The sequence below is a fragment of the Triturus cristatus genome, chromosome 11 (assembly GCF_964204655.1).
Source record: "Triturus cristatus chromosome 11, aTriCri1.1, whole genome shotgun sequence".
Taxonomy (NCBI): Eukaryota; Metazoa; Chordata; class Amphibia; order Caudata; family Salamandridae; genus Triturus; species Triturus cristatus.
The window spans coordinates 1,137,874,472-1,137,889,943 of NC_140594.1; the positions used below are offsets into that span (position 1 = coordinate 1,137,874,472).

The following is a 15,472-nucleotide window of genomic DNA, read 5'->3' on the forward strand; positions in this document are numbered from 1 at the left end:
TTATTATTCCTGCTACTTCAACTTTTGAGTGTTTCTATAGCACCTACATGCTACTGAATTCCGCTTTAAATGTGCTTTGCAGAGGAATGCATTTGATGCCAGGCAGCATATAACATAATATACATAACAAATGCACAATACCCACCAGAACTGACATAGGTGAAGTCAGTAAATAAAACTCTCTGATTAAATGTTGTGCTGATGTAAGCTTTTTTCTTAGTCTGTAGAAGTGGTCAGGCAAAGTTCCTATCTGTGCAAGGGCCTCAGAGCACACCTAAATGTGTCTTTTATAAAAATGACTTTCATCGACCAGGTTACAGAACAGCAGTGTTAAATGCTTGCAAACAAAACAAGCATTTGCAATGCAATAGGTCTCACATTTACGCAAGTTTAAGCTATTGGCATTGTAAATGACAATTCCTATTATTTTAGTTTTTTAAAACATAAATAAAAGGCATTATCATTTACATTGCCAATAGTTTAAACTTGTTTTTCCAGGCAGCATTTTACTCTGTCTCCACTCCCTCATAACCTGTTTCCCATGTTCTGGTTTTCCAGCACCGCGAGGTCATACTAATGGCATTAACACTATGCAAATATCACCACTCCACTGCAAATGAAAAATAAAACACTCAATTTGAACATCAACAACTCAAACTTTCACAAATGCGCGACAGATTGCATTTGCAACCCTCCTGCCCACGATTCCTCACTGAAAGAGTCAGACTCATTTCAGAATGGTGGTTCTGAAACACCAGCAGGGCCAGAGAAGACAAGGGCCCCTGGAAGACCGGTGGGGCCTCTACAGTCACTCACTTATCTGGCTCCTGAAAGGTCAGTAAGTCTTGGGCAGTCAGTCACATGTGATGCCTATGTCTCAGAGAGCTAAACACTTATAAGGTCCCAAAGGCGAGACCTTTTGGCTATGCCAATGCTTGCTCTTTTTTAGGTCTCGCTGAGACAGCGAAAGCTGTCTCTTTGAGACATTTTGTAAGTGGTCTTTCAAAAGTGCTACCCACATGGTTTTGCTGGCCTAGGGCTTGAGTGCACGATGGCGTGCATGTGCACAGCTGCTCCTCTGCTCCTTGCATTCCCCTCTCCCTTCTCACCCAGCCCTTTGATGCTCTGCTCGATTACTTTCACTTTATCCGCTTTGACCCTTGCATTCCCCCCTCCCTTCTCACCCAGCCCTTTGATGCTCTGCTCGATTACTTTCACTTTAGCCGCTTTGACCCCTGCATTCCCCCCTCCCTTCTCACCCAGCCCTTTGATGCTCTGCTCGATTACTTTCACTTTAGCCGCTTTGACCCTTGCATTCCCCCCTCCCTTCTCACCCAGCCCTTTGATGCTCTGCTCGATTACTTTCACTTTCGCCGCTTTGATGTTTGATCGCAAACGCAATCACTTCCGCTTGGCATAGCCTGTACTTGTTCTCTTTGTCCTCACATATGCTCTTCCCTCTATGTTTTTCTCTCTGGTCTCACATGTGCTATTCCCTCTGTATTTTCACTCTGCCCTCACATGTGCTTTTCCCTCTCCATTTTTCTCTCTTTCCTCACACATGATATTCCCTCTGTATTTGTCTCTCTTCCCTCACATGTACTCTTCCCTCTGCATTTTTTCTCTATGCTCTCACATGTGCTCTTCGCTCTGTATTTTTTTCTCTGCCCTCGCATGTGTTCTTCTCTCTATATTTTTCTCTCTGCTCTCACATGCTCTCTTCCCTCTATGTTTTTATCTCCGGTCTAACATGCGCCCTACCCTCTGTATTTTTCGCTTTGCTCTCACATGAGCTCTTCCCTCTCTATTTTTCTCTCCTCCCTCACATGGACTCTTCCCTCTGTATTTTCTCTCTGCCCTCACGTGCTTTTCCCTCTGTATTTTTCTCTCTGCCCTCACATACTCTTCCCTGTATGTTTTCCTCTTTACCCTCAAGTGCACTCTTCCCTCTGATCACATGCATACACAACCATGCACACATACAAACACACACATGCATTTACACACACATATGAACATATACAAGCACACACAGACATGCATAAACATATGCATATACATGCACACCAACACACCAACCCCACATACACATATAAACAAGCACGCACACCAACATACTCAAACACATATACATACACACAAACATGCATACACAGACATAGGTATACACACAAACATATGTGTATGCATCCATGAAGACAAATGAACACAATGACACACCCATACTTGCACACCAACACACACATGCATACACAAACATATACACATACAAACACACACACATGCATACACACACAGATATATACATATAGACACACACACTATGCACACACACGCATCTCCCGTACTGTCTCAGGGGAAGAGTCGGTGTCAGCTGTCTCCTAGAGGGAGATCTCGCATAAGACAGTAAGACTCAGAGACATGTGGCGGTGGGGAGAGACAGACATGCCTCCTTTTAATTGTGTTGTTGCAAGATGGTGACTATCTTCTGCCACTGGTGCATTCAGATAAGCGGCAGGAAGTTCGTCGGACACATGCACTGGTTTCAGTTTCGAGAAAGTGGGGTTAACGTTTCACAGATCGGGAGTGTGTGTCAACACGTGTTTCTCCTTCACGGCAAGGCCAATCAGTACGTTTTGTTTAACCGTGTGGTCATGAATCCTTTAATTGCATAAGTGAACGGGTATGGATGTAAACAAAAATGTAACACTAATACCACATTTTCTGTCACTCTTGTGAACAGGTTTGCTGTGAATGTATGAATGAGAATGGCGTTTTAGAATACGTTGCATGGAAAAGGGTCAACATGGTGTATACATGTTTTTGGGTGTTTTTTTATTTTTTTTACATTTATTTTTTATTGCATGGTTAACGTCATGATATACCGGATTCGGATGCTTCATTGCAGATCAGTTGCTGGCCATCCAGTGACTGGTCTGCTGCATGCAGCGGTGGAAGTGGCGGATGAGACCTCAGGGCTTCTGGACACAAGGACCACAATCTGGGTGTTGTCTGTGTAGCTAACCACCAAAAGCTCGAACGTTGAAAAAGGGTAGGGCTCAGGTAAGAGCCCTGAGGTATCCTGCATGGGAGATTGAAAGAGGCGGATGTTTCGCCATGCATGGCCACAAATTGTTCTCTCTCAGATAAAAACGATTTGAGCAAAGCGGGAGCTGACCCCTAATGCCCAGAAAGTAGAGATGGTCAGTCAGTACAGCATGATTGACTGTATTGAAAGCAACAGAGAGGTGCTACAGTTGAGTCATCAAGTTACTTCCCATGGCCATTTTAAGACATGGTAGTGGGCTAGGACTCCAACATCATGATGACTCGGTAAAGAACAAACAATAAACCCAGAGTCTTACCAGACCTGCACAGTGATTCATTCTTTCAAGGGTCGATCTTCGTAAATAAGTGCATAATCTGGGCTAGTCAAAATTAGGAGCGACACAACACCCAGAAACATCTGAAACCAAGATACTGCCTAGGTGCTAGATATTTCTAACATAGGGCTGTTGGGATGAAGTTACCCGACGAGAGGAATTGTATTTACTTCAATGTTGTCAATGGGTTATTGATGCCAGATGTTAGTAAGCAGTTTAATCTGTTGAATAAATGCCCACTCTAGTCCTATGTGCGAGGTGAGGCAACTCAGTGAGTTGAGCGCATATTGCTGACTTTGCCACAAACATTTTCCAAATCGATCGAATCAAAATACATCCACCTCCAAAATAGTTCAGAGTGTCCCCGGCGCGGTCACAAGAGTCTGTGTTGAAACCAAGAGGGCTGCCATAGTCCTTTAGTTGGAAACTATCGCACACAGTGCCAAGTCACTGGAGAGAGAGGCTAGTTAGAGGCACCTGGCCCAGTGTTTTCACAGGATGACCGGGTCTACCTTTTGTGTACACCCACAGGAAAGTAGCCTAAGGCTATTACTTTTCAGGGGTCGGAGTCAAGGTTTTGCCTGGTGGAGCAGCCGATGGGAGGCGCGTGTACCACCAGTTCATCTGGCGTTTAGGTCATACTTTGAAATGCCAGTGATTGTAAATACATCCATCTTTATGTGATGCTGTGAACTCATGGGAGATCTTTACATTGTTCACGAGTGCATGTGGCCGGAGTGTGAACCGGGCACCAGGGTATATCAAACCGCAGCAGAGCAGACAATGGAACTTTGTATACCCAGCGGGGGCGCGTGCAGGGAGCTAGCTTCACGATTGTTTCAAGTTTTGTCACCATTTGCTAGAATTTAAGATCCTCTCCCCTTGGGACCAGATCTTTGCCACGGTGGCGCCCTAGACAAAGCAAAGGTCACAGGTAAGTGTCGTTTCACCACACTGCTTCTGGATTGGTTTACAGTGCCCTGTCACCCCCCACGAATATTCCCTGCGAATAATAAAAGTGAAAACTGCCTCGGAGGAAATCCTACAAGGGCAGGAAGAAGCCTTCGCAAGCTACGATATAAAAACAAGCATTGGCATAGCCAATAGGTCTCGCTTTTGGGACCTTATAAGTATTTAGTTATGCAGCACAATATCCTTGGTGCAACAACACCAACTGTTGCATGGCTAAACACTTATAAGGTCCCAAAGGCGAGACCTATTGGCTATGCTATTGGCATTGTAAATGACAATGCCTATTATTTTAGTTTTTTAAAACATAAATAAAAGGCATTATCATTTACATTGCCAATAGTTTAAACTTGTTTTTCCAGGCAGCATTTTACTCTGTCTCCACTCCCTCATAACCTGTTTCCCATGTTCTGGTTTTCCAGCACCGCGAGGTCATACTAATGGCATTAACACTATGCAAATATCACCACTCCACTGCAAATGAAAAATAAAACACTCAATTTGAACATCAACAACTCAAACTTTCACAAATGCGCGACAGATTGCATTTGCAACCCTCCTGCCCACGATTCCTCACTGAAAGAGTCAGACTCATTTCAGAATGGTGGTTCTGAAACACCAGCAGGGCCAGAGAAGACAAGGGCCCCTGGAAGACCGGTGGGGCCTCTACAGTCACTCACTTATCTGGCTCCTGAAAGGTCAGTAAGTCTTGGGCAGTCAGTCACATGTGATGCCTATGTCTCAGAGAGCTAAACACTTATAAGGTCCCAAAGGCGAGACCTTTTGGCTATGCCAATGCTTGCTCTTTTTTAGGTCTCGCTGAGACAGCGAAAGCTGTCTCTTTGAGACATTTTGTAAGTGGTCTTTCAAAAGTGCTACCCACATGGTTTTGCTGGCCTAGGGCTTGAGTGCACGATGGCGTGCATGTGCACAGCTGCTCCTCTGCTCCTTGCATTCCCCTCTCCCTTCTCACCCAGCCCTTTGATGCTCTGCTCGATTACTTTCACTTTATCCGCTTTGACCCTTGCATTCCCCCCTCCCTTCTCACCCAGCCCTTTGATGCTCTGCTCGATTACTTTCACTTTAGCCGCTTTGACCCCTGCATTCCCCCCTCCCTTCTCACCCAGCCCTTTGATGCTCTGCTCGATTACTTTCACTTTAGCCGCTTTGACCCTTGCATTCCCCCCTCCCTTCTCACCCAGCCCTTTGATGCTCTGCTCGATTACTTTCACTTTCGCCGCTTTGATGTTTGATCGCAAACGCAATCACTTCCGCTTGGCATAGCCTGTACTTGTTCTCTTTGTCCTCACATATGCTCTTCCCTCTATGTTTTTCTCTCTGGTCTCACATGTGCTATTCCCTCTGTATTTTCACTCTGCCCTCACATGTGCTTTTCCCTCTCCATTTTTCTCTCTTTCCTCACACATGATATTCCCTCTGTATTTGTCTCTCTTCCCTCACATGTACTCTTCCCTCTGCATTTTTTCTCTATGCTCTCACATGTGCTCTTCGCTCTGTATTTTTTTCTCTGCCCTCGCATGTGTTCTTCTCTCTATATTTTTCTCTCTGCTCTCACATGCTCTCTTCCCTCTATGTTTTTATCTCCGGTCTAACATGCGCCCTACCCTCTGTATTTTTCGCTTTGCTCTCACATGAGCTCTTCCCTCTCTATTTTTCTCTCCTCCCTCACATGGACTCTTCCCTCTGTATTTTCTCTCTGCCCTCACGTGCTTTTCCCTCTGTATTTTTCTCTCTGCCCTCACATACTCTTCCCTGTATGTTTTCCTCTTTACCCTCAAGTGCACTCTTCCCTCTGATCACATGCATACACAACCATGCACACATACAAACACACACATGCATTTACACACACATATGAACATATACAAGCACACACAGACATGCATAAACATATGCATATACATGCACACCAACACACCAACCCCACATACACATATAAACAAGCACGCACACCAACATACTCAAACACATATACATACACACAAACATGCATACACAGACATAGGTATACACACAAACATATGTGTATGCATCCATGAAGACAAATGAACACAATGACACACCCATACTTGCACACCAACACACACATGCATACACAAACATATACACATACAAACACACACACATGCATACACACACAGATATATACATATAGACACACACACTATGCACACACACGCATCTCCCGTACTGTCTCAGGGGAAGAGTCGGTGTCAGCTGTCTCCTAGAGGGAGATCTCGCATAAGACAGTAAGACTCAGAGACATGTGGCGGTGGGGAGAGACAGACATGCCTCCTTTTAATTGTGTTGTTGCAAGATGGTGACTATCTTCTGCCACTGGTGCATTCAGATAAGCGGCAGGAAGTTCGTCGGACACATGCACTGGTTTCAGTTTCGAGAAAGTGGGGTTAACGTTTCACAGATCGGGAGTGTGTGTCAACACGTGTTTCTCCTTCACGGCAAGGCCAATCAGTACGTTTTGTTTAACCGTGTGGTCATGAATCCTTTAATTGCATAAGTGAACGGGTATGGATGTAAACAAAAATGTAACACTAATACCACATTTTCTGTCACTCTTGTGAACAGGTTTGCTGTGAATGTATGAATGAGAATGGCGTTTTAGAATACGTTGCATGGAAAAGGGTCAACATGGTGTATACATGTTTTTGGGTGTTTTTTTATTTTTTTTACATTTATTTTTTATTGCATGGTTAACGTCATGATATACCGGATTCGGATGCTTCATTGCAGATCAGTTGCTGGCCATCCAGTGACTGGTCTGCTGCATGCAGCGGTGGAAGTGGCGGATGAGACCTCAGGGCTTCTGGACACAAGGACCACAATCTGGGTGTTGTCTGTGTAGCTAACCACCAAAAGCTCGAACGTTGAAAAAGGGTAGGGCTCAGGTAAGAGCCCTGAGGTATCCTGCATGAGAGATTGAAAGAGGCGGATGTTTCGCCATGCATGGCCACAAATTGTTCTCTCTCAGATAAAAACGATTTGAGCAAAGCGGGAGCTGACCCCTAATGCCCAGAAAGTAGAGATGGTCAGTCAGTACAGCATGATTGACTGTATTGAAAGCAACAGAGAGGTGCTACAGTTGAGTCATCAAGTTACTTCCCATGGCCATTTTAAGACATGGTAGTGGGCTAGGACTCCAACATCATGATGACTCGGTAAAGAACAAACAATAAACCCAGAGTCTTACCAGACCTGCACAGTGATTCATTCTTTCAAGGGTCGATCTTCGTAAATAAGTGCATAATCTGGGCTAGTCAAAATTAGGAGCGACACAACACCCAGAAACATCTGAAACCAAGATACTGCCTAGGTGCTAGATATTTCTAACATAGGGCTGTTGGGATGAAGTTACCCGACGAGAGGAATTGTATTTACTTCAATGTTGTCAATGGGTTATTGATGCCAGATGTTAGTAAGCAGTTTAATCTGTTGAATAAATGCCCACTCTAGTCCTATGTGCGAGGTGAGGCAACTCAGTGAGTTGAGCGCATATTGCTGACTTTGCCACAAACATTTTCCAAATCGATCGAATCAAAATACATCCACCTCCAAAATAGTTCAGAGTGTCCCCGGCGCGGTCACAAGAGTCTGTGTTGAAACCAAGAGGGCCGCCGTAGTCCTTTAGTTGGAAACTATCGCACACAGTGCCAAGTCACTGGAGAGAGAGGCTAGTTAGAGGCACCTGGCCCAGTGTTTTCACAGGATGACCGGGTCTACCTTTTGTGTACACCCACAGGAAAGTAGCCTAAGGCTATTACTTTTCAGGGGTCGGAGTCAAGGTTTTGCCTGGTGGAGCAGCCGATGGGAGGCGCGTGTACCACCACTTCATCTGGCGTTTAGGTCATACTTTGAAATGCCAGTGATTGTAAATACATCCATCTTTATGTGATGCTGTGAACTCATGGGAGATCTTTACATTGTTCACGAGTGCATGTGGCCGGAGTGTGAACCGGGCACCAGGGTATATCAAACCGCAGCAGAGCAGACAATGGAACTTTGTATACCCAGCGGGGGCGCGTGCAGGGAGCTAGCTTCACGATTGTTTCAAGTTTTGTCACCATTTGCTAGAATTTAAGATCCTCTCCCCTTGGGACCAGATCTTTGCCACGGTGGCGCCCTAGACAAAGCAAAGGTCACAGGTAAGTGTCGTTTCACCACACTGCTTCTGGATTGGTTTACAGTGCCCTGTCACCCCCCACGAATATTCCCTGCGAATAATAAAAGTGAAAACTGCCTCGGAGGAAATCCTACAAGGGCAGGAAGAAGCCTTCGCAAGCTACGATATAAAAACAAGCATTGGCATAGCCAATAGGTCTCGCTTTTGGGACCTTATAAGTATTTAGTTATGCAGCACAATATCCTTGGTGCAACAACACCAACTGTTGCATGGCTAAACACTTATAAGGTCCCAAAGGCGAGACCTATTGGCTATGCTATTGGCATTGTAAATGACAATGCCTATTATTTTAGTTTTTTAAAACATAAATAAAAGGCATTATCATTTACATTGCCAATAGTTTAAACTTGTTTTTCCAGGCAGCATTTTACTCTGTCTCCACTCCCTCATAACCTGTTTCCCATGTTCTGGTTTTCCAGCACCGCGAGGTCATACTAATGGCATTAACACTATGCAAATATCACCACTCCACTGCAAATGAAAAATAAAACACTCAATTTGAACATCAACAACTCAAACTTTCACAAATGCGCGACAGATTGCATTTGCAACCCTCCTGCCCACGATTCCTCACTGAAAGAGTCAGACTCATTTCAGAATGGTGGTTCTGAAACACCAGCAGGGCCAGAGAAGACAAGGGCCCCTGGAAGACCGGTGGGGCCTCTACAGTCACTCACTTATCTGGCTCCTGAAAGGTCAGTAAGTCTTGGGCAGTCAGTCACATGTGATGCCTATGTCTCAGAGAGCTAAACACTTATAAGGTCCCAAAGGCGAGACCTTTTGGCTATGCCAATGCTTGCTCTTTTTTAGGTCTCGCTGAGACAGCGAAAGCTGTCTCTTTGAGACATTTTGTAAGTGGGCTTTCAAAAGTGCTACCCACATGGTTTTGCTGGCCTAGGGCTTGAGTGCACGATGGCGTGCATGTGCACAGCTGCTCCTCTGCTCCTTGCATTCCCCCCTCCCTTCTCACCCAGCCCTTTGATGCTCTGCTCGATTACTTTCACTTTATCCGCTTTGACCCTTGCATTCCCCCCTCCCTTCTCACCCAGCCCTTTGATGCTCTGCTCGATTACTTTCACTTTAGCCGCTTTGACCCCTGCATTCCCCCCTCCCTTCTCACCCAGCCCTTTGATGCTCTGCTTGATTACTTTCACTTTAGCCGCTTTGACCCTTGCATTCCCCCCTCCCTTCTCACCCAGCCCTTTGATGCTCTGCTCGATTACTTTCACTTTCGCCGCTTTGATGTTTGATCGCAAACGCAATCACTTCCGCTAGGCATAGCCTGTACTTGTTCTCTTTGTCCTCACATATGCTCTTCCTTCTATGTTTTTCTCTCTGGTCTCACATGTGCTATTCCCTCTGTATTTTCACTCTGCCCTCACATGTGCTTTTCCCTCTCCATTTTTCTCTCTTTCCTCACACATGCTATTCCCTCTGTATTTGTCTCTCTTCCCTCACATGTACTCTTCCCTCTGCATTTTTTCTCTATGCTCTCACATGTGCTCTTCGCTCTGTATTTTTTTCTCTGCCCTCGCATGTGTTCTTCTCTCTATATTTTTCTCTCTGCTCTCACATGCTCTCTTCCCTCTATGTTTTTATCTCCGGTCTAACATGCGCCCTACCCTCTGTATTTTTCGCTTTGCTCTCACATGAGCTCTTCCCTCTCTATTTTTCTCTCCTCCCTCACATGGACTCTTCCCTCTGTATTTTCTCTCTGCCCTCACGTGCTTTTCCCTCTGTATTTTTCTCTCTGCCCTCACATACTCTTCCCTGTATGTTTTCCTCTTTACCCTCAAGTGCACTCTTCCCTCTGATCACATGCATACACAACCATGCACACATACAAACACACACATGCATTTACACACACATATGAACATATACAAACACACACAGACATGCATAAACATATGCATATACATGCACACCAACACACCAACCCCACATACACATATAAACAAGCACGCACACCAACATACTCAAACACATATACATACACACAAACATGCATACACAGACATAGGTATACACACAAACATATGTGTATGCATCCATGAAGACAAATGAACACAATGAAACACCCATACTTGCACACCAACACACACATGCATACACAAACATATACACATACAAACACACACACATGCATACACACACAGATATATACATATAGACACACACACTATGCACACACACGCATCTCCCGTACTGTCTCAGGGGAAGTGTCGGTGTCAGCTGTCTCCTAGAGGGAGATCTCGCATAAGACAGTAAGACTCAGAGACATGTGGCGGTGGGGAGAGACAGACATGCCTCCCTTTAATTGTGTTGTTGCAAGATGGTGACTATCTTCTGCCACTGGTGCATTCAGATAAGCGGCAGGAAGTTCGTCGGACACATGCACTGGTTTCAGTTTTGAGAAAGTGGGGTTAACGTTTCACAGATCGGGAGTGTGTGTCAACACGTGTTTCTCCTTCACGGCAAGGCCAATCAGTACGTTTTGTTTAACCGTGTGGTCATGAATCCTTTAATTGCATAAGTGAGCGGGTATGGATGTAAACAAAAATGTAACACTAATACCACATTTTCTGTCACTCTTGTGAACAGGTTTGCTGTGAATGTATGAATGAGAATGGCGTTTTAGAATACGTTGCATGGAAAAGGGTCAACATGGTGTTTTTGGGTGTTTTTTTATTTTTTTAAAATTTATTTTTTATTGCATGGTTAACGTCATGATATACCGGATTCGGATGCTTCATTGCAGATCAGTTGTTTGGCCCGTGGTTATTTACGAGTTTGGAAAATACTTTTGTATTGTTTCGATTCTTTTTGTCTCTGCCCTATCTCTTGGCTGTGTCCTTACTCTCTCCCATCTTCTCTCTCCACCTCTTTGCTACATGTTCTCTCGTAATGTTTTCATTTCCCCCAATTCTCCTCTTTACTCTCTCTGATTCTTTTTTTGCTCCTTTTCTGTCTCTGTCCCTTCTCTCCTCTTTCTCTCCCCACCTGTCCCTTCTCTAACCCCACTCCTCTTCCTCTGCCCGCCCCCCCATCCCTCTCTCTCGCAGTACTGCAGCATAGGCAGCACCAGGTCTCTGATGCCTTCACAGTGTTGGCCCTGAGGGTGGAGGAGGTAAGTCAGCCCCCCCAAGTGAATCCCATTATCAACAGATAATGAACCTCTATTTACCAACAAGTATGGAGCGGTCTCGGGTGACGGCTGATGCGAACAGTGATCTGCTCTCGGCCCGGCAGGGCCTGTGGGGTAGGGGCGTTACCTTACACTAGGAGAGGAAGTAAAAGTGATATCCTCCCATCCCCCCCACTCCACCACTGTCTCTCCTCACCCTCCACCTCTCTCTCTCCTCCACTTCTGATTCCCTTCCAACTCGGTCTCTCCTTACCCTCCACCTCGGTCTCTCCTTACCCTCCACCTCGGTCTCTCCTTACCCTCCACCTTGGTCTCTCCTCACCCTCCACCTCGGTCTCTCCTCACTCTCAACCTCGGTCTCTCCTCACCCTCCACCTCGGTCTCTCCTCACCCTCCACCTCGGTCTCTCCTCACCCTCCACCTCGGTTTCTCCTCACCCTCCATCTCGGTCTCTCCTCACCCTCCACCTCCGTCTCTCCTGACCCTCCACCTCCGTCCACGTGTCTCTCCTCACCCTCCACCTCACCCTCCTCACCCTCCACGTATCTCTCCTCACCCTCCACGTCTCTCCTCACCCTCCACGTGTCTCTCCTCACCCTCCACACGTGTCTCTCCTCACCCTCCACACGTGTCTCTCCTCACCCTCCACACGTGTCTCTCCTCACCCTCCACACGTGTCTCTGCTCACCCTCCACGTATCTCTCCTCACCCTCCACACGTCTCTCCTCACCCTCCACACGTCTCTCCTCACCCTCCACACGTCTCTCCTCACCCTCCACACGTCTCTCCTCACCCTCCACACGTCTCTTTCCTCACCCTCCACCTCACCCTCCACACGTCTCTCTCCTCACCCTTCGTGTCTCTCCTCACCCTCCGTGTCTCTCCTCACCCTCCACGTGTCTCTCCTCACCCTCCACACGTGTCTCTCCTCACCCTCCACACGTGTCTCTCCTCACCCTCCACACGTGTCTCTCCTCACCCTCCACACGTGTCTCTCCTCACCCTCCACACGTGTCTCTGCTCACCCTCCACACGTGTCTCTGCTCACCCTCCACACGTGTCTCTCCTCACCCTCCACGTGTCTCTCCTCACCCTCCACACGTCTCTCCTCACCCTCCACATGTCTCTCCTCACCCTCCACATGTCTCTCCTCACCCTCCACACGTCTCTCTCCTCACCCTCCACCTCACCCTCCACACGTGTCTCTCCTCACCCTCCACGTGTCTCTCCTCACCCTCCACGTGTCTCTCCTCACCCTCCACGTGTCTCTCCTCACCCTCCACGTGTCTCTCCTCACCCTCCACGTGTCTCTCCTCACCCTCCACACGTGTCTCTCCTCACCCTCCACACGTGTCTCTCCTCACTCTCCACACGTGTCTCTCCTCACCCTCCACGTCTCTCCTCACCCTCCACACGTGTCTCTCCTCACCCTTCACACGTATCTCTCCTCACCCTCCACACGTGTCTCCTCACCCTCCGCCTCACCCTCCACATGTGTCTCCTCCTCACCCTCCACATGTGTCTCCTCCTCACCCTCCACAGGTGTCTCCTCCTCACGCTCCACATGTGTCTCTCCTCACCCTCCACGTGTCTCTCCTCACCCTCCACGTGTCTCTCCTCACCCTCCACGTGTCTCTCCTCACCCTCCACGTGTCTCTCCTCACCCTCCACACGTGTCTCTCCTCACCCTCCACACGTGTCTCTCCTCACTCTCCACACGTGTCTCTCCTCACCCTCCACGTCTCTCCTCACCCTCCACGTCTCTCCTCACCCTCCACACGTGTCTCTCCTCACCCTTCACACGTGTCTCTCCTCACCCTCCACACGTGTCTCCTCACCCTCCGCCTCACCCTCCACATGTGTCTCCTCGTCACCCTCCACATGTGTCTCCTCCTCACCCTCCACACGTGTCTCTCCTCACCCTCTGTGTCTCTCCTCACCCTCCACGTGTCTCTCCTCACCCTCCACGTGTCTCTCCTCACCCTCCACACGTGTCTCTCCTCACCCTCCACACGTGTCTCTCCTCACCCTCCACACGTGTCTCTCCTCACCCTCCACACGTGTCTCTCCTCACCCTCCACACGTGTCTCTGCTCACCCTCCACACGTGTCTCTGCTCACCCTCCACACGTGTCTCTCCTCACCCTCCACGTGTCTCTCCTCACCCTCCACACGTCTCTCCTCACCCTCCACACGTCTCTCCTCACCCTCCACATGTCTCTCCTCACCCTCCACACGTCTCTCTCCTCACCCTCCACCTCACCCTCCACACGTGTCTCTCCTCACCCTCCACGTCTCTCCTCACCCTCCACGTGTCTCTCCTCACCCTCCACGTGTCTCTCCTCACCCTCCACGTGTCTCTCCTCACCCTCCACGTGTCTCTCCTCACCCTCCACACGTGTCTCTCCTCACCTTTCCACACGTGTCTCTCCTCACTCTCCACACGTGTCTCTCCTCACCCTCCACGTCTCTCCTCACCCTCCACGTCTCTCCTCACCCTCCACACGTGTCTCTCCTCACCCTTCACACGTGTCTCTCCTCACCCTCCACACGTGTCTCCTCACCCTCCGCCTCACCCTCCACATGAGTCTCCTCCTCACCCTCCACACGTGTCTCCTCACCCTCCGCCTCACCCTCCACATGAGTCTCCTCCTCACCCTCCACAGGTGTCTCCTCCTCACCCTCCACACGTGTCTCTCCTCACCCTCCACACGTGTCTCTCCTCACCCTCCACACGTGTCTCTCCTCACCCTACACGTGACTCTCCTCACCCTCCACGTCTCTCCTCACCCTCCACGTGTCTCTGCTGCACGCCTCACACTGCTGCACGCCACACACTGCTGCACGCCACACACTGCTGCACGCCACACACTGCTGCACGCCACACACTGCTGCACGCCTCACACTGCTGCACGCCTCACACTGCTGCACGCCTCACACTGCTGCATGCCGCTGCACGCCTCACACTGCTGCACACCTCACACTGCCACACACTGCTGCACGCCGCACACTGCTGCACGCCGCACACTGCTGCATGCCACACACTGCTGCACGCCACACACTGCTACACGAAACATTGCTGCACGCCACACACTGTTGCACGGCACACACTGATGCAACCGGCACACTGCTGCATGCCACACACTGCTGCACACTGCTGCATTACTCACTGCTGCATGCTGCACGACACTGCTGCACGCAGCCCACTGCTGCACGCAGCACACTGCTGCACGCCGCACACTGCTGCACGCCGCTGCACGCCACAGTGCTGTATGCCTCACACTGCTGCACACTGCTGCACGCAGCACACTGCTGCACGCTGCTGCACGTCAGTGCTGCATGCCTCACACTGCTACACGAAACACTGGTGCACGCCGCACACTGCTGCACGCCGCACACTGCTGCATGTCACACACTGCTGCACGCCTCACACTGCTGCATGCCTCACACTGCTGCACGCCGCACACTGCTGCACGTCGAACACTGCTGCACTCCACACACTGCTTTTATGCGAGTTTATGCTACTGACATTGTAAATGACAATGCCTTTTATTTGTTTTAAAACCAAAACATAAATAAAAGGCATTGTAATTTTACAATGCCAATAGCTCAAACTCTTATAAATGCGAGACCTATTGCATTGCAAATGCTTGTTTTTGTTTCAGTGGTGTTAGGCACGGAGAGATTAAGTAATTTACCCAGAATCACAGGATGTTGAGCTTCCCTTTCTTCCTACCCTTGGAAAGAAAAGGGC

General features: G+C 48.4%; 1 protein-coding gene across 1 annotated transcript in view; it reads right to left on the reverse strand.

Moving 5' to 3' along the window:
• The window catches only part of LOC146786207 (cytochrome P450 2J5-like), a 438,174-nt gene that overhangs the window by 82,601 nt on the left and 340,101 nt on the right, over positions 1-15,472 (reverse strand). The gene's annotated exons all lie outside the window — the stretch shown is intronic.